Below are 17,752 nucleotides of genomic sequence, written 5' to 3'. Positions count from 1 at the left end.
GCTACCCAGGGGTCCACCTCTCTCCCTGTACTTGCAGTAGAGGCCCCAGGGTGCCCCCTGGTCCTCCACCTAGGGGCCTAAGACCCCAGCAAGCTACCCCGGGGTCTAATTTTCTCACTGGACTGGCAGTAGAGGCCCCAGGGTGCCCCCTGGCCCTCCACCTAGGTGCCTCTTACCCCAGATAGCTACACAGGGGTCCACCTCTCTCCCTGGACTTGCATTAGAGGCCCTAGGGTACCCCCTTGCCCTCCACCTATGGGCTTCAGACCTCATCAAGCTACCCAGGGATCCACCTCTCTCCCTGGACTTGCAGTATAGGCCCCAGGGTACCCCCTGGCCCTCCACCTAGGGGCCTCTTACCCAGGAAGCTACCCAGGGGTCCACCTCTCTTTCTGGACTTGCAGTATAGGCCCCAGGGTGCCCTCTTGCCCTCCACCCAGGGGCCTCTGACCCCAGCAAGCTACCCAGGGGTCCACAACTCGCCCTGGATTTGCAGTAGAGGCCCCAGGGTGCCCCCTTGCCCTGCACCTAGGGGCCTCTGACCCCAGCAGGCTACTCAGGGGTCCACATCTCTCCATGGACTTGCAGTATAGGCCCCAGGGTGCCCCCTGGCCCTCCACCTAGGGGCCTAAGACCACAGCAAGCTACCCAGGGGGTCCATGTCTCTCCCTGGACTGGCAGTACAGGCCCCAGGGTGCCCCCTGGCCCTCCACCTAGTGGCCTCTGACACAAAAAAGCTCCCCAGGGGTCCACCTCTCTCCCTAGACTTGCAGGATTTTCCCCAAGGGGCCCCCTTTCCCTCCACCTAGTTGCCTTTGACGCCAGCAAGCTACCCAGGGGACCACCTCTTACCCTGGACTTGCAGTAGAGGCCCTAGGGTACCTCCTGGCCCTCCACCTAGGGGCCTAAGACCCCAGCAAGCTACCCAGAGGTCCACGTCTCTCCCTGGACTTGCAGTAGAGGCCCCAGGGTGCCCCCTGGCCCTCCACCTAGGGGCCTAGGACCCCAGCAAGCTGCCCAGGGGTCCACAAGTCTCCCTGGACTTGCAGTAGAGGCCCAGGTGCCCCTTGGCCCTCCACCTAGGGGCCTCTGACCCCAGCAAGCTACCCAGGGGTCCACAACTCTCCCTGGACTTGCAGTAGAGGACCAAGGGTGCCCCCTGGCCCTCCACCTAGGGGCATAAGATCCCAGCAAGCTACCCAGGGGTCAACCTCTCTCCCTTGACTTTAAGTAGAGGCCCCAGGGTGCCCCCTGGCCCTCCACCTAGGGGCCTAGGACCCCAGCAAGCTGCCCAGGGGTCCACAAGTCTCCCTGGACTTGCAGTAGAGGCCCCAGGGATCCCCCTGGCCCTTCACCTAGCAGCCTCTGACCCTAGCAAGCTACCCAGAGTTCCACCTCTCTCCCTGGACTTGCAGTATATGCCCCAGGGTGCCCCCTGGCCCTCCACCTAAGTGCCTAGGACCCCAGCAAGCTACCCAGGGGTCCACGTCTCTCCCTAGACTTGCAGTAGAGGCCCCAGGGTGCCCCCTGGCCCTCCACCTAGGGGCCTAGGACCTCAGCAAGCTACCCAGGGGTCCACCTCTCTCCCTGGACTTGCAGTAGAGGCCTCAGGGTGCCCCCTGGCACTCCACCTACTGGCCTCTGACCCCAGCAAGCTACCCAGGGGTCCACCTCTCTCCCTAGACTTGCAGTAGAGGCCCCAGGGTTCCCCCTGGCCCTCCACCTAGGGGCCTCTGACCCTAGCAAGCTACCCAGTGGTCCACCTCTCTCCCTGGACTTGCAGTACAGGCCCCAGGGTGCCCCCTGGCCCTCCACCTAGTGGCCTCTGACACAAAAAAGCTCCCCAGGGGTCCACCTCCCTCCCTGGACTTACAGGATTTTTCCCAAGGGGCCCCCTTTCCCTCCACCTAGTTGCCTTTGACGCCAGCAAGCTACCCAGGGGACCACCTCTTACCCTGGACTTGCAGTAGAGGCCCTAGGGTACCTCCTGGCCCTCCACCTAGGGGCCTAAGACCCCAGCAAGCTACCCAGAGGTCCACGTCTCTCCCTGGACTTGCAGTAGAGGCCCCAGGGTGCCCCCTGGCCCTCCACCTAGGGGCCTAGGACCCCAGCAAGCTACCCAGGGGTCCACCTCTCTCCCTGGACTTGCAGTAGAGGCCCCAGGGTGCCCCCTTGACCTTCACCTTGGGGCCTCTGACCCCAGCAAGTTACCCAAGGGTCCACAAGTCTCCCTTGACTTGCAGTAGAGGCCCCAGGGTGCCCCTTGGCCCTCCACCTAGGGGCCTCTCAGCCAAGCAAACTACCCAGGGGTCCATATCTCTCCCTGGACTTGCAGGATAGGCCCCAGGGTGCCCCCTGGCCCTCCACCTTGTTTCCTCTGTCCCCAGCAAGCTACCCAGGGGTCCAACTCTCTTCCTGGACTTGCAGTAGGGGCCCTAGGATACCTCCTGGCACTCCACCTTAGGGCCTTTGACCCAGCAAGCTACCCAGGGGTCCATATCTCTCCCAGGACTTGCAGTAGAGGCCCTAGGCTACCCCCTGGCCCTCCACCTAGGGGCTTTAGTCCCTAGCAAGTTACCCAGGGGTCCACCTCTCTCCCTGGACTTGCAGTATAGGCCCCAGGGTGCCCCCTGGCCCTCCAGCTAGGGGCGCTGACCCCAGAAAGCTACCCAGGGGTCAACCTCTCTCCCTGGACTTGCAGTATAGGCCCCAGGGTGCCCGTCTGGCCCTCCACCTAGGGGCCTCTTACACCAGCAAGCTACCCAGGGGTCCACCTCTCTCCCTGGACTTGCAGTATAGGCCCCAGGGTGCCCCCTGGCCCTTCACCCTGGGGCATCTGACCCCAGCAAGCTACCCAGGGGTCCACAACTCTCCCTTGACTTGCAGTAGAGGCCCCAGGGTGCCCCCTTGCCCTGCACCTAAGGGCCTAAAACTCCAGCAATCTACCCAGGGGGTCCACCTCTCTCCATGGACTTGCAGTTTAGGCCCAAGGGTGCCCCTTGGCCCTCCACCTAGGGGCCTAAGACCCCAGCAAGCTACCCAGGGGTCCACAACTCTCCCTGGACTTGCAGTATAGGCCCCAGGGTGCCCCCTGGCCCACACCTAGGGGCCTAAGATCCCAGCAAGCTACCCAGGGGTCCACCTCTCTCCCTGGACTTGCAGTATAGGCCCTAGGGTACCCCCTTGCCCTCCACCTATGGGCTTCCGACCTCATCAAGCTACCCAGGGATCCACCTCTCTCCCTGGACTTGCAATAGAGGCCCCAGGATGCCCCCTGGCACTCCACCTAGGGGCCTATGACCCCAGCAAGCTACCCAGGGGTCCACCTCTCTCCCTGGACTGGCAGTATAGGCCCCAGGGTGCCCCCTGGCCCTCCACCTAGGGGCCTCTCCACCTAGGGTCCTCAGACCCCAGGAATCTACCAAGGGGTCCACAACTATCCCTGGACTTGCACTAGAGGCCCCAGGGTGCCCCCTGGCCCTCCACCTAAGGGCCTCTGACCCCAGCAAGCTACCCAGGGGTCCACCTCTCTCCCTGAACTTGCAGTGTCGGCCCCAGGGTGCCTTCTTGGCAATTAACAGCAATTAACAGCAATTAACAGCAAAATCTTAGAAGAGACTGTGCAAGTTATGAAAACATCAACCTGCAGTCTTGACACGCTCCCGACATCATTCTTCAAAACGGTGTTTACCTGTTTAGAAATGGATCTTCTAAAAGTGGTAAATGCTTCACTTCTATCAGGGATTTTTCCAACCTCACTTAAAACTGCAGTTGTTAAACCCCTCTTGAAGAAGAGCAACCTGGATAACACCCTATTGAGCAATTACATGCCAATCTCAAATCTCCCTTTCATTGGCAAAATCATTGAAAAAGTTGTTTTTAACCAGGTCAACAAGTTCTTAAACTTCAGGGGGTGTTTAGACAATTTTCAATCGGGGTTCAGAGCACATCACAGTACAGAGAGCGCTCTTATAAAGATAATCAATGATATACGCCTAAATACAGATTCAGGTAAAATAACAGTGCTGGTATTGTTGGATCTCAGTGCTGCATTTGACACTGTCGATCACAGCATACTTCTGGATAGGCTGGAAAACTGGGTTGGGCTATCTGGCACGGTCCTCAAATGGTTTAGATCTTACCTAGAAGGTAGAGGTTACCATGTCAGTATAGGTGACCATAGGTCGAGGTGGACACCCATGACGTGTGGAGTCCCACAAGGCTCGATTCTGGCACCTCTCCTGTTCAACCTTTACATGCTCCCTCTGAGCCAAATAATGAGAAAGAACCAAATCTCCTACCACAGCTATGCTGATGACACTCAGATCTACCTAGCCTTACAGCCTAATGACTACAGCCCCATTGACACCCTCTGCCAATGCATCGATGAAGTGAGCAATTGGATGAGCCAAAACTTTCTTCAGTTAAACAAAGAGAAAACTGAAATTATTGTGTTTGGAAACAAAGATGAGGTTCTCAAGGTAAATGCGTACCTTGGCACTAAAGGTCAAATGAAAAAAAATAAGGTCAAGAATCTTGGTGTGACTCTGGAGTCAGATCTGAGTTTCAACAGTCATGTCAAAGCAGTCAGTAAATCAGCATACTATCATCTCAAAAACATAGCAAGAATCAGATGCTTTGTTTCTAGTGAAGATTTAGAAAAACTTGTTCATGCTTTTATCAGCAGCAGGGTGGATTACTGTAATGGACTCCTCACTGGTCTTCCTAAAAAGACAGTCAGACAGTTGCAGCTCATCCAGAATGCTGCAGCCAGAATTCTAACCAGAACCAGAAAATCAGAGCACATCACACCTGTCCTCAGGTCTTTACACTGGCTGCCAGTTACATTCAGAATAGATTTTAAAGTATTATTACTGGTCTATAAATCACTAAACGGCCTAGGACCTAAATACATCACAGATATGCTCACTGAATACAGACCTAACAGATCACTCAGATCTTTAGGATCATATAAACTAGAAGTTCCAAGAGTTCAGTCAAAGCAGGGTGAATCGGCTTTTAGCCACTATGCCCCTCGCGGCTGGAATCAGCTTCCAGAAATGATCAGATGTGCTCCAACATTAGGCACATTCAAATCAAGACTGAAAACACATCTGTTTAGCTGTGCCTTTACTGAATGAGCACTGTGCTGCGTCCGACAGATTGCACTATCATGTTTTTCTCTTCTTCTTCATTCTTTATATCACATTTTACCTGTTTTTATGTTTTGTTTTGTTTTTATGCATTTTTATTATTTGTTTTTATTTTTATTTTACTTGTTTCTTTTATTCTTCTTTATGTAAAGCACTTTGAATTGCCATTGTGTATGAAATGTGCTATATAAATAAACTTGCCTTGCCTTGCCTTGCCTTCTTGCCCTCCACCAAGGGCTCTCTGACCCCAGCAAGCTACCCAGGGGTCCACCTCTCTCCCTGGACTTGCAGTAAAGAACCCAGGGTGGCCCTTGCCCTCCACCTATGGCTCTCTGACACCAGCAATTTACCCGGGGGTCTACCTCTCTCCCTGGACATGCAGTATAGGTCCCATGGTCCCCCCTTGCACTCCACCCAAGGATCTCTAACCCCAGCATGCTACCCAGGGGACCACCTCTCTCCCTGGACTTACAGTATAGGCCCCAGGGTTTCCCCTTGCCCTCCACCTACGGGTCTCCGACCCCAGCAAGCTCCCCAGGGGTCCGCCGCTCTCCCTGGGCTTGCAGTATAGGCCCCCGGGTGCCCCCTTGCTCTCCACCTAGGGCTTTCTGACCTCAGCAAGCTACCCAGGGGTCCACCTCTCTCCCTTGACTTGCAGTATGGGCCCCAGGGTGCCCCCTTGCCCTCCACCTAGGGCTCTCTGATCCCTGCAAGCTACCCAGAGCTCCACCTTACTCCCTGGACTTGCAGTGTCGGCCCCAGGGTGCCCCCTTGCCGTCCCCCTAGGGCTCTCTTACCCCAGCAAGCTACCTAAGGGTCCATCTGTCTCCCTGGACTTGCAGTATAGGCCCCAGGGTGCCCCCTTGCCCTCCACCTAGGGCTGTCTGACCCCAGCAAGCTAACCAGGGTTCCATCTCTCTCCCTGGTCTTGCAGTATGGGCCCCAGGGTGCCCCCTTGCCCTCCACCTAGGGCTCTTTGACCCTAGTAAGCTACCCAGGGGTCCACCTCTCTCCATGGACTTGCAGTATAGGCCCCAGGGTGCCCCCTTGCCCTTCAACTGGGGGTCTCTTACCCCAGCAAGCTTTCCAGGGGTCCACCTCTCTCCCTGGACTTGCAGTATAGGCCCCAGGGTGCCCCCTTGCCCTCCACTTACGGCTCGCTGACCCCAGCAAGCTACCCAGTGGTCCACCTTACACCCTTGTATTGCAGTATACGCCACAGGTTGCCCCCTTTCCTTCTATCTAGGGGTCTCTGACCCCAGCAAGCTACCCAGGGGTCCAACTCTCCCTGGACTTGCAGTAAAGGCCCCAGGGTGTCCCCTTGCCCTCCAACTGAGCAGTCATACCCCAGCAAGCTACCCAGGGGCCTTCCTCTCTTCCTGGACTTGCAGTATGGGCCCCAGGGTGCCCCTTGCCCTCCACCTATGGCTGTTAACCCAAGCAAGCTACCCAGAGGTCCAACTCTCTCCCTGGACTTGCAGTATAGGCCCCTTGGTCCCCTCTTGCACTCCACCTAGGGCTGTCTGTCCCCAGCAAGCTACACAGGGGTCCACCTCTCTCCCTGGACTTGCAGTATAGGCCCCAGGGTGCACCCTTGCCCTCCACCAATTTGCCGCTGACCCCAGCAAGCTACCTAGGGGTCCACCTCTGTCCCTGGACTTGCAGTATAGACCCCTTAGTCCCCCCTTGCCCTCCACCTAGGGGCCTCTGACCCCAGCAAGCTACCCAGGGGTCCACCTCTCTACCTGGACTTGCAGTAGAGGCCCTAGGGTACCTCCTGGCCCTTCACCTAGGGGCCTCTGAACCAAGTAAGCTACCCAGGGGTCCACAACTCTCCCTGGACTTGCAGTAGAGGCCCCAGGGTGCCCCCTTGCCCTCCAACTAGGGACCTCTGAGCCCAGAAAGCTACCCAGGGGTCCACCTTTCTCCCTGGACTTGAAGTATAGACCCCAGGGTGCCCACTGGCCCTCCACCTAGGGGCCTAAGACCCCAGAAAGCTACCCAGGGGTCCAGCTCTCTCCCTAGACTTGCAGTAGAGGCCCCAGGGTGCCCCCTTGCCCTCCACCTAGGGGCATCTGACCCCTGAAAGCTACCCAGGGGTCCACCTTTCTCCCTGGACTTGAAGTATAGGCCTCAGGGTGCCCACTGGCCATCCACCTAGGGGCCTAAGAGCCCAGCAAGCTACCCAGGGGTCCACAACTCTCCCTGGACTTGCAGTAGAGGCCCCAGGGTGCCCCTTGGCCCTCCACCTAGGGGCCTAGGACCACAGCAAGCTACCCAGGGGTCCACCTCTCTCCCTGGACTTGCAGTAGAAGCCCCAGGGTGCCCCCTGGTCCTCCACCTAGGGGCCTAAGACCCCAGCAAACTACCCCGGGGTCCAATTATCTCCCTGGACTGGCAGTAGAGGCCCCAGGGTGCCCCCTGGCCCTCCACCTAGGGGCCTCTGACCCCAGAAAGCTACAAAGGGGTCCACCTCTTTACCTGGACCTGCGTTAGAGGCCCTAGGGTTCCCCCTTGCCCTCCACCTCTGGCCTCAGACCTCATCAAGCTACCCAGGGATCCACCTCTCTCCCTGGACTTGCAGTATAGGCCTCAGGGTACCCCCTGGCCCTCCACCTATGGGCCTCTTACCCCAGGAAGCTAACCAGGGGTCCACCTCTCTCCCCGGACTTACAATAGAGGCCCCAGGGTGCCCCCTGGCACTCCACCTAAGGGCCTATGACCCCAGCAAGCTACCCAGGTGTCAACATCTCTCCCTGGACTTGCAGTATAGGCCCCAGGGTGCCCCCTGGCCCTCCACCTAGGGGCCTCTGACCCCAGCAAGCTACCCAGGGGTCCACCTCTCTCCCTGGACTTGCAGTAGAGGCCCCAGGGTGCCCGCTGGCCCTCCACCAAAGGGCATCTGACCCCAGCAAGCTACCCAGGGGTCCACAACTCTCCCTAGACTTGCAGTAGAGGCCCAAGGGTGCCCCCTGGCCCTACACCTAGGGTCCTCAGACCCTAGGAATCTACCAAGGGGTCCACAGCTATCCCTGGACTTGCACTAGAGGAACCAGGGTGCCCCCTGGCCCTCCACCTAAGGGCCTCTGACCCCAGCTAGCTACACAGGGGTCCACCTCTCTCCATGGACTTGCAGTAGAGGCCCTAGGGTACCCCCTGACGCTCCACCTAGGGGCTTTATTCCCCAGCAAGCTACCCAGGGGTCCACCTTTCTTCCTGGACTTGCAGTAGAGGCCCCAGGGTGCCCGCTGGCCTTCCACCTAGGGGCCTCTGACCCCAGCAAGCTACCCAGGGGTCCACCTCTCTCCCTGGACTTGCAGTAGAGGCCCTAGGGTACCCCCTGGCCCTTCAGCTAGTGGCACTGACCCCAGAAAGCTACCCAGGGGTCCAGCTCTCTCCCTGGACTTGCAGTATAGGCCCCAAGGTGCCTCCTTACCCTCCACCTAGGGGCCTCTTACCCCTGGAAGCTACCCAGGGGTCCACCTCTCTTCCTGGACTTTGCGTATACGCCCCAGGGAGCCCCCTTGCCCTCCACCTTGGGGCCTAGGACACCATTAAGCTTTCCAGAGGTCCAACTCTCTCCCTGGACTTGCAGTAGAGGCACCAGGGTGCCCCCTTGCCCTCCACCTAGGGGCCTCTGACCCCAGAAAGCTACCCAGGGGTACACATCTTTCCCTAGACTTGCAGTAGAGGCCCAAGGGTGCAACTTGGCCTTCCACATAGGGGCCTCTGACCCCAGCAAGCTACCCAGGGGTCCACATCTCTGCCTGGACTTGCAGTATAGGCCCCAGGGTGCCCCCTGGCCCTCCAGCTAGGGGCCTAAGACCCAGCAAGCTACCCAGGGGTCCAATTCTCTCCCTGGACTGGCAGTATAGGCCCCAGGGTGCACCCTGGCCCTGAACCTAGGGGCCTCTGACGCCAGCAAACTACCCAGGGGCCCATCTCTCTCCCTGGACTTGCAGTAGAGGCCTCAGGGTGCCCGCTGGCACTCCACCTAGGGTCCTCTGACCCCAGCAATCTACCCAGGGGTCCACCTCTCTCCCTGGACTTGCAGTAGATGCCCTATGTTACCCCCTGGCCCTCCGGCTAGTGGCGCTGACCCCAGAAAGCTACCCAGGGGTCCAGCTCTCTCCCTAGACTTGCAGTAGAGGCCCCAGGGTGCCCCCTTGCCCTCCACCTAGGGGCATCTGACCCCTGAAAGCTACCCAGGGGTCCACCTTTCTCCCTGGACTTGAAGTATAGGCCTCAGGGTGCCCACTGGCCATCCACCTAGGGGCCTAAGAGCCCAGCAAGCTACCCAGGGGTCCACAACTCTCCCTGGACTTGCAGTAGAGGCCCCAGGGTGCCCCTTGGCCCTCCACCTAGGGGCCTCTGACCCCAGCAAGCTACCCAGGGGTCCACAACTCTCCCTGGACTTGCAGTAGAGGCCCTAGGGTGCCCCCTGGCCATCCACCTAGGGGCATAAGATCCCAGCAAGCTACCCAGGGGTCAACCTCTCTCCCTTGACTTTAAGTATAGGCCCCAGGGTGCCCCCTGGCCCTCCACCTAGGGGCCTAGGACCACAGCAAGATACCCAGGGGTCCACCTCTCTCCCTGTACTTGCAGTAGAGGCCCCAGGGTGCCCCCTGGTCCTCCACCTAGGGACCTAAGACCCCAGCAAGCTACCCCGGGGTCCATTTTTCTCACTGGACTGGCAGTAGAGGCCCCAGGGTGCCCCCTGGCCCTCCACCTAGGTGCCTCTTACCCCAGAAAGCTACACAGGGGTCCACCTCTCTCCCTGGACTTGCGTTAGAGGCCCTAGGGTACCCCCTTGCCCTCCACCTATGGGCTTCAGACCTCATCAAGCTACCCAGGGATCCACCTCTCTCCCTGGACTTGCAGTATAGGCCCCAGGGTACCCCCTGGCCCTCCACCTAGGGGCCTCTTACCCCAGGAAGCTACCCAGGGGTCCACCTCTCTTTCTGGACTTGCAGTATAGGCCCCAGGGTGCCCCCTTGCCCTCCACCCAGGGGCCTCTGACCCCAGCAAGCTACCCAGGGGTCCACAACTCTCCCTGGATTTGCAGTAGAGGCCCCAGGGTGCCCCCTTGCCCTGCACCTAGGGGCCTCTGACCCCAGCAGGCTACTCAGGGGTCCACATCTCCCCATGGACTTGCAGTATAGAACCCAGGGTGCCCCCTGGCCCTCCACCTAGGGGCCTAAGACCACAGCAAGCTACCCAGGGGGTCCACGTCTCTCCCTGGACTGGCAGTACAGGCCCCAGGGTGCCCCCTGGCCCTCCACCTAGTGGCCTCTGACACAAAAAAGCTCCCCAGGGGTCCACCTCTCTCCCTAGACTTGCAGGATTTTCCTCAAGGGGCCCCCTTTCCCACCACCTAGTTGCCTTTGACGCCAGCAAGCTACCCAGGGGACCACCTCTTACCCTGGACTTGCAGTAGAGGCCCTAGGGTACCTCCTGGCCCTCCACCTAGGGGCCTAAGACCCCATCAAGCTACCCAGAGGTCCACGTCTCTCCCTGGACTTGCAGTAGAGGCCCCAGGGTGCCCCCTGGCCCTCCACATAGGGGCCTAGGACACCAGCAAGCTTCCCAGAGGTCCACCTCTCTCCCTGGACTTGCAGTAGAGGCCCCAGGGTGCCCCCTGGCCCTCCACCTAGGGGCCTCTGACCCCAGCAAGCTACCCTTGGGTCCACCTCTCTCCCTGGACTTGCAGTAGAGGCCCCAGGGTGCCCCCTTGCCCTCCACTTAGGGGCCTCTGACCCCAGAAAGCTACCCAGGGGTACACATCTTTCCCTAGACTTGCAGTAGAGGCCCAAGGGTGCAACTTGGCCCTCCACATAGGAACTCTGACCCCAGCAAGCTACCCAGGGGTCCACATCTCTGCCTGGACTTGCAGTATAGGCCCCAGGGTGCACCCTGGCCCTGAACCTAGCGGCCTCATACCCCAGCAAGCTACCCAGGGGTCCAATTCTCTCCCTGGACTGGCAGTAGAGGCCCTAGGGTACCCGCTGGCACTCCACCTATGGGCTTTAGACCCCAGCAAGCTACCCAGGGGTCCACCTCTCTCCCTGGACTGGCAGTATAGGCCCCAGGTTGCCCCCTGACCCTCCACCTAGGTTCTTCTTACCCCAGCAAGCTACCCAGGGGTCCACCTCTCTCCCTGGACTTGCAGTAGAGAACCCAGGAAGCCCCCTGGCCCTCCACCAAGGAGCCTCTGACGCCAGCAAGCTACCCAGATGCCCATCCCTCTCCCTAGACTTGCAGTAGAGGCCCCAGGGTGCCCGCTGGCCCTCCACCTATGGGCCTCTGACCACAGCAAGCTACACAGGGGTTCACATCTCTCCTTAGACTTGCAGTAGAGGCCCAAGGGTGCCCCCTTGCCCTCCAACTAGGGTCCTCTGACCCCAGCAATCTACCCAGGGGTCCACCTCTCTCCCTGGACTTGCAGTAAATGCCCTATGTTACCCCCTGGCCCTCCGGCTAGTGGCGCTGACCCCAGAAAGCTACCCAGGGGTCCAGCTCTCTCCCTAGACTTGCAGTAGAGGCCCCAGGATGCCCCCTTGCCCTCCACCTAGGGGCCTCTGACCCCTGAAAGCTACCCAGGGGTCCACCTTTCTCCCTGGACTTGAAGTATAGGCCTCAGGGTGCCCACTGGCCCTCTACCTAGGGGCCTAAGAGCCAAGCAAGCTACCCAGGGGTCCACAACTCTCCCTGGACTTGCAGTAGAGGCCCCAGGGTGCCCCTTGGCCCTCCACCTAGGGGCATAAGATCCCAGCAAGCTACCCAGGGGTCAACCTCTCTCCCTTGACTTTAAGTATAGGCCCCAGGGTTCCCCCTGGCCCTCCACCTAGGGGCCTAGGACCACAGCAAGCTACCCAGGGGTCCACCTCTCTCCCTGTACTTGCAGTAGAGGCCCCAGGGTGCCCCCTAGTCCTCCACCTAGGGGCCTAAGACCCCAGCAAGCTACCCCGGGGTCCAATTTTCTCACTGGACTGGCAGTAAAGGCCCCAGGGTGCCCCCTGGCCCTCCACCTAGGTGCCTCTTACCCCAGAAAGCTACACAGGGGTCCACCTCTCTCCCTGGACTTGCAGTAGAGGCCCTAGGGTACCCCCTTGCCCTCCACCTATGGGCTTCAGACCTCATCAAGCTACCCAGGAATCCACATCTCTCCCTGGACTTGCAGTATAGGCCCCAGGGTACCCCCTGGCCCTCCACCTAGGGGCCTCTTACCCCAGGAAGCTACCCAGGGGTCCACCTCTCTCCCTGGACTTGCAGTAGAGGCCCCAGGGTGCCCGCTGGCACTCCACCTATGGGCCTATGACCCCAGCAAGCTACCCAGGAGTCCACCTCTCTCCCTGGACTTACAGTATAGGCCCCAGGGTGCCCCTTTTCCCTCAACATAGGGGTCTCTGACCCCAGCAAGCTCCCCAGGGGTCCGCCTCTCTCCCTGAGCTTGCAGTATATGCCCTGGGTGCCCCCTTGCCCTCCACCTAGGGCTTTCTGACCTCAGCAAGCTACCCAGGGGTCCACCTCTCTCCATGGACTTGGAGTATAGGCCCCAGGGTGCCCCCTTGCCCTTCAACTAGGGGTCTATTACCCCAGCAAGCAACCCAGGGGTCCACCTTACACCCTGGTCTTGCAGTATAGGCCACAGGTTGCCCACTTTCCCTCTATCTAGGGGTCTCTGACCCCAGCAAGCTACCCAGGGGTCCAACTCTCCCTGGACTTGCAGTAAAGGCCACAGGGTGCCCCCTTGCCCTCCACCAAGTGCTCTCTGACCCCAGCAAGCTACCCAGGGGTCCACCTCTCTCCCAGGACTTGCAGTGTCGGCTCCAGGGTGCCTTCTTGCCCTCCACTTAGGGTGCTCTGACCCCAGCAAGCTACCCAGGGTTCCACCTCTCTCCTTGGACTTGCAGTATAGGCCCCATGGTCCCCCCTTGCACTCCACCTAGAGCTCTGTGACCCCTGCATGCTACCCAGGAGTCCACCTCTCTCCCTGGACTTACAGTATAGGCCCCAGGGTGCCCCCTTGAACTCAAAATAGGGGTCTCTGACCCCAGCAAGCTCCCCAGGGGTCCGCCTCTCTCCCTGGGCTTGCAGTATATGCCCTGGGTGCCCCCTTGCCCTCCACCTATGGCTTTCTGACCTCAGCAAGCTACCCAGGGGTCCACCTCTCTCCCTGGACTTGCAGTATGGGCCCCAGGGTGCCCCCTTGCTCTCCATCTAGGGCTCTCTGACCCCAGCAAGCTACCGAGGGCTCCACCTCTCTCCCTGGACCTGCAGTATAGGCCCCAGGGTGACCCCTTGCCCTTCACCTAGGGCTCCCTGACGCCAGCATGCTACCCAGGGGTCCAACTCTCTCCCTGGACTTACAGTATAGACCCCAGAGTGCGCCCTTGCCCTCCACCTAGGGCTCTCTGACCCCAGCAAGCTACCCAGGGTTCCACCTCTCTCCCCGGACTTTAAGCATAGGCCCCAGGGTGCAACTTGGCCCTCCACCTAGGGGCCTAAGACCCCAGCAAGATACCCAGGGGTCCACATCTCTGCCTGGACTTCCAGTAGAGGCCCTAGGGTACCTTTTGGCCCTCCACCTAGGGTCCTCTGACCCCAGCAAGCTACCCAGGGGTCCAACTTTCTCCCTGGACTTAAGGTATAGGCCCAAGGGTGCCCATTGGCTCTCCACTTAGGGGCCTAAGACCCCAGCAAGCTACCCAGGGGTCCACCTCTCTCCCTGGACTTGCAGTATAGGCCCCAGGGTGCCCCTTGGCCCTCCACCTAGGGGGCCTCTTACACCAGCAAGCTACCCAGGGGTCCACCTCTCTCCCTGGACTTGCAGTATAGGCTCCAGGGTGCCCCTTGGCCCTCCACCTAGGGGCCTCTGACCCCAGCAAGCTACCCAGGGGTCCAAAACTCTCCCTTGACTTGCAGTAGAGGCCCCAGGGTGCCCCCTTGCCCTGCACCTAGGGGCCTAAAACTCCAGCAATCTACCCAGGGGGTCCACCTCTCTCCATGGACTTGCAGTTTAGGCCCTAGGGTTCCCCTTGGCCCTCCACCTAGGGGCCTAAGACCCCAGCAAGCTACCCAGGGGTCCACAACTCTCCCAGGACTTGCAGTAGAGGCCCCAGGGTACCCCTTTGCCCTCCACCAAGGGGCCTCTGACCCCAGCAAGCTACCCAGGGGTCCACCTCTCTCCCTGGCCTTGCAGTATAGGCCCCAGGGTGCCCCCTGGCCCTCCACCTAGGGGCCTATGACCCCTGAAAGCTACCCAGGAGTCCACCTCTCTTCCTGAACTTGCAGTAGAGGCCCCAGGGTGCCCCCTGGCCCTGCTTCTAGGGGCCTCTGACCCCAGCAGGCTACTCAGGGGTCCACATCTCTCCATGGACTTGCAGTATAGGCCCCAGGGTGCCCCCTGGCCCTCCACCTAGGGGCCTAAGACCACAGCAAGCTACCCAGGGGGTCCACGTCTCTCCCTGGACCGGCAGTACAGGCCCCAGGGTGCCCCCTGGCCCTCCACCTAGTGGCCTCTGACACAAAAAAGCTCCCCAGGGGTCCACCTCTCTCCCTAGACTTGCAGGATTTTCCCCAAGGGGCCCCCTTTCCCTCCACCTAGGGGCCTAGGACCCCAGCAAGCTACTCAGGGGTCCACGTCTCTCCCTGGACTTGCAGTAGAGGCCTCAGGGTGCCCCCCGGCACTCTACCTACTGGCCTCTGACCCCAGCAAGCTACCCAGGGGTCCACCTCTCTCCCTAGACTTGCAGTAGAGGCCCCAGGGTTCCCCCTGGCCCTCCACCTAGGGGCCTCTGACCTTAGCAAGGTACCCAGTGGTCCACCTCTCTCCCTGGACTTGCAGTATAGGCCCGAAGGTGCCCCCTTACCCTCCACCTAGGGGCCACTGACCCCAGGAAGCTACCCAGGGGTCCACATCTCTCCCTGGATCTGCAGGATAAGCCCCATGTTGCCCCGTGGCCCTCCAGCTAGGGGCCTCTGACCTCAGGAAGCTACCCAGGGGTTCACCTCTCTCCCTGGACTTGCAGTATAGGCCCCAGGGTGCCCCCTGGCCCTCCACCTAGGGGCCTATGACCCCTGAAAGCTACCCAGGAGTCCACCTCTCTTCCTGAACTTGCAGTAGAGGCCCCAGGGTGCCCCCTGGCCCTCCACATAGTGGCCTCTGACCCCAGCAAGCTACCCAGAGGTCCACCTCTCTCCCTGGACTTGCAGTAGAGGCCCCAGGGATCCCTCTGGCCCTTCACCTAGCAGCCTCTGACCCTAGCAAGCTACCCAGAGTTCCACCTCTCTCCCTGGACTTGCAGTATATGCCCCAGGGTGCCCCCTGGCCCTCTACCTAAGTGCCTAGGACCCCAGCAAGCTACCCAGGGGTCCACGTCTCTCCCTGGACTTGCAGTAGAGGCCCCATGGTGCCCCCTGGCCCTCCACCTAGGGGCCTAGGACCTCAGCAAGCTACCCAGGGGTCCACGTCTCTCCCTGGACTTGCAGTAGAGGCCTCAGGGTGCTCCCTGGCACTCCACCTACTGGCCTCTGACCCCAGCAAGCTACCCAGGGGTCCACCTCTCTCCCTAGACTTGCAGTAGAGGCCCCAGGGTTCCCCCTGGCCCTCCACCTAGGGGCCTCTGACCTTAGCAAGCTACCCAGTGGTCCACCTCTCTCCCTGGACTTGCAGTACAGGCCCCAGGGTGCCCCCTGGCCCTCCACCTAGTGGCCTCTGACACAAAAAAGCTCCCAAGGGGTCCACCTCTCTCCCTGGACTTGCAGGATTTTCCCCAAGGGGCCCCCTTTCCCTCCACCTAGTTGCCTTTGACGCCAGCAAGCTACCCAGGGGACCACCTCTTACCCTGGACTTGCAGTAGAGGCCCTAGGGTACCTCCTGGCCCTCCGCCTAGGGGCCTAAGACCCCAGCAAGCTACCCAGAGGTCCACGTCTCTCCCTGGACTTGCAGTAGAGGCCCCAGGGTGCCCCCTGGCCCTCCACCTAGGGGCCTAGGACCCCAGCAAGCTACCCAGGGGTCCACAAGTCTCCCTGGACTTGCAGTAGAGGCCCCAGGGATCCCCCTGGCCCTCCAACTAGCAGCCTCTGACCCTAGCAAGCTACCCAGAGTTCCACCTCTCTCCCTGGTCTTGCAGTATATGCCCCAGGGTGCCCCCTGGCCCTCCACCTAAGTGCCTAGGACCCCAGCAAGCTACCCAGGGGTCCACGTCTCTCCCTAAACTTGCAGTAGAGGCCCCAGGGTGCCCCCTGGCCCTCCACCTAGGGGCCTAGGACCCCAGCAAGCTACCCAGGGGTCCACGTCTCTCCCTGGACTTGCAGTAGAGGCCTCAGGGTGCCCCCTGGCACTCCACCTACTGGCCTCTGACCCCAGCAAGCTACCCAGGGGTCCACCTCTCTCCCTAGACTTGCAGTAGAGGCCCCAGGGTTCCCCCTGGCCCTCCACCTAGGGGCCTCTGACCTTAGCAAGCTACCCAGTGGTCCACCTCTCTCCCTGGACTTGCAGTATAGGCCCGAAGGTGCCCCCTTACCCTCCACCTAGGGGCCACTGACCCCAGGAAGCTACCCAGGGGTCCACATCTCTCCCTGGATCTGCAGGATAGGCCCCATGTTGCCCCGTGGCCCTCCAGCTAGGGGCCTCTGACCTCAGGAAGCTACCCAGGGGTCCACCTCTCTCCCTGGACTTGCAGTATAGGCCCCAGGGTGCCCCCTGGCCCTCCACCTAGGGGCCTATGACCCCTGAAAGCTACCCAGGAGTCCACCTCTCTTCCTGAACTTGCAGTAGAGGCCCCAGGGTGCCCCCTGGCCCTCCACGTAGGGGCCTCTGACCCCAGCAAGCTACCCAGAGGTCCACCTCTCTCCCTGGACTTGCAGTAGAGGGCCCAGGGTGCCCCCTGGCCCTCCACCTATGGGCCTCTGAACCCAGCAAGCTACCCAGGGGTCCACCTCTCTCCCTGGACTTGCAGTAGAGGCCCCAGGGTGCCCCCTTGACCTCCACCTTGGGGCCTCTGACCCCAGCAAGTTACCCAAGGGTCCACAAATCTCCCTTGACTTGCAGTAGAGGCCCCAGGGTGCCCCTTGGCCCTCCACCTAGGGGCCTCTCAGCCAAGCAAACTACCCAGGGGTCCATATCTCTCCCTGGACTTGCAGGATAGGCCCCAGGGTGCCCCCTGGCCCTCCACCTTGTTTCCTCTGTCCCCAGCAAGCTACCCAGGGGTCCAACTCTCTTCCTGGACTTGCAGTAGGGGCCCTAGGATACCTCCTGGCACTCCACCTTAGGGCCTCTTACCCAGCTAGCTACCCAGGGGTCCATATCTCTCCGAGGACTTGCAGTAGAGGCCCTAGGGTACCCCCTGGCCCTTCACCTAGGGGCTTTAGTCCCTAGCAAGTTACCCAGGGGTCCACCTCTCTTCCTGGACTTGGAGTATAGGCCCCAGGGTGCCCCCTGGCCCTCCAGCTAGGGGCGCTGACCCCAGAAAGCTACCCAGGGGTCAACCTCTCTCCCTGGACTTGCAGTATAGGCCCCAGGGTGCCCGTCTGGCCCTCCACCTAGGGGCCTCTTACACCAGCAAGCTACCCAGGGGTCCACCTCTCTCCCTGGA

The sequence above is a fragment of the Danio rerio genome, chromosome 17 (genome assembly GCF_052040795.2).
Source record: "Danio rerio strain M-AB ecotype USA chromosome 17, GRCz13ab, whole genome shotgun sequence".
NCBI lineage: Eukaryota > Metazoa > Chordata > Actinopteri > Cypriniformes > Danionidae > Danio > Danio rerio.
This window is presented reverse-complemented; position numbering follows the sequence as displayed.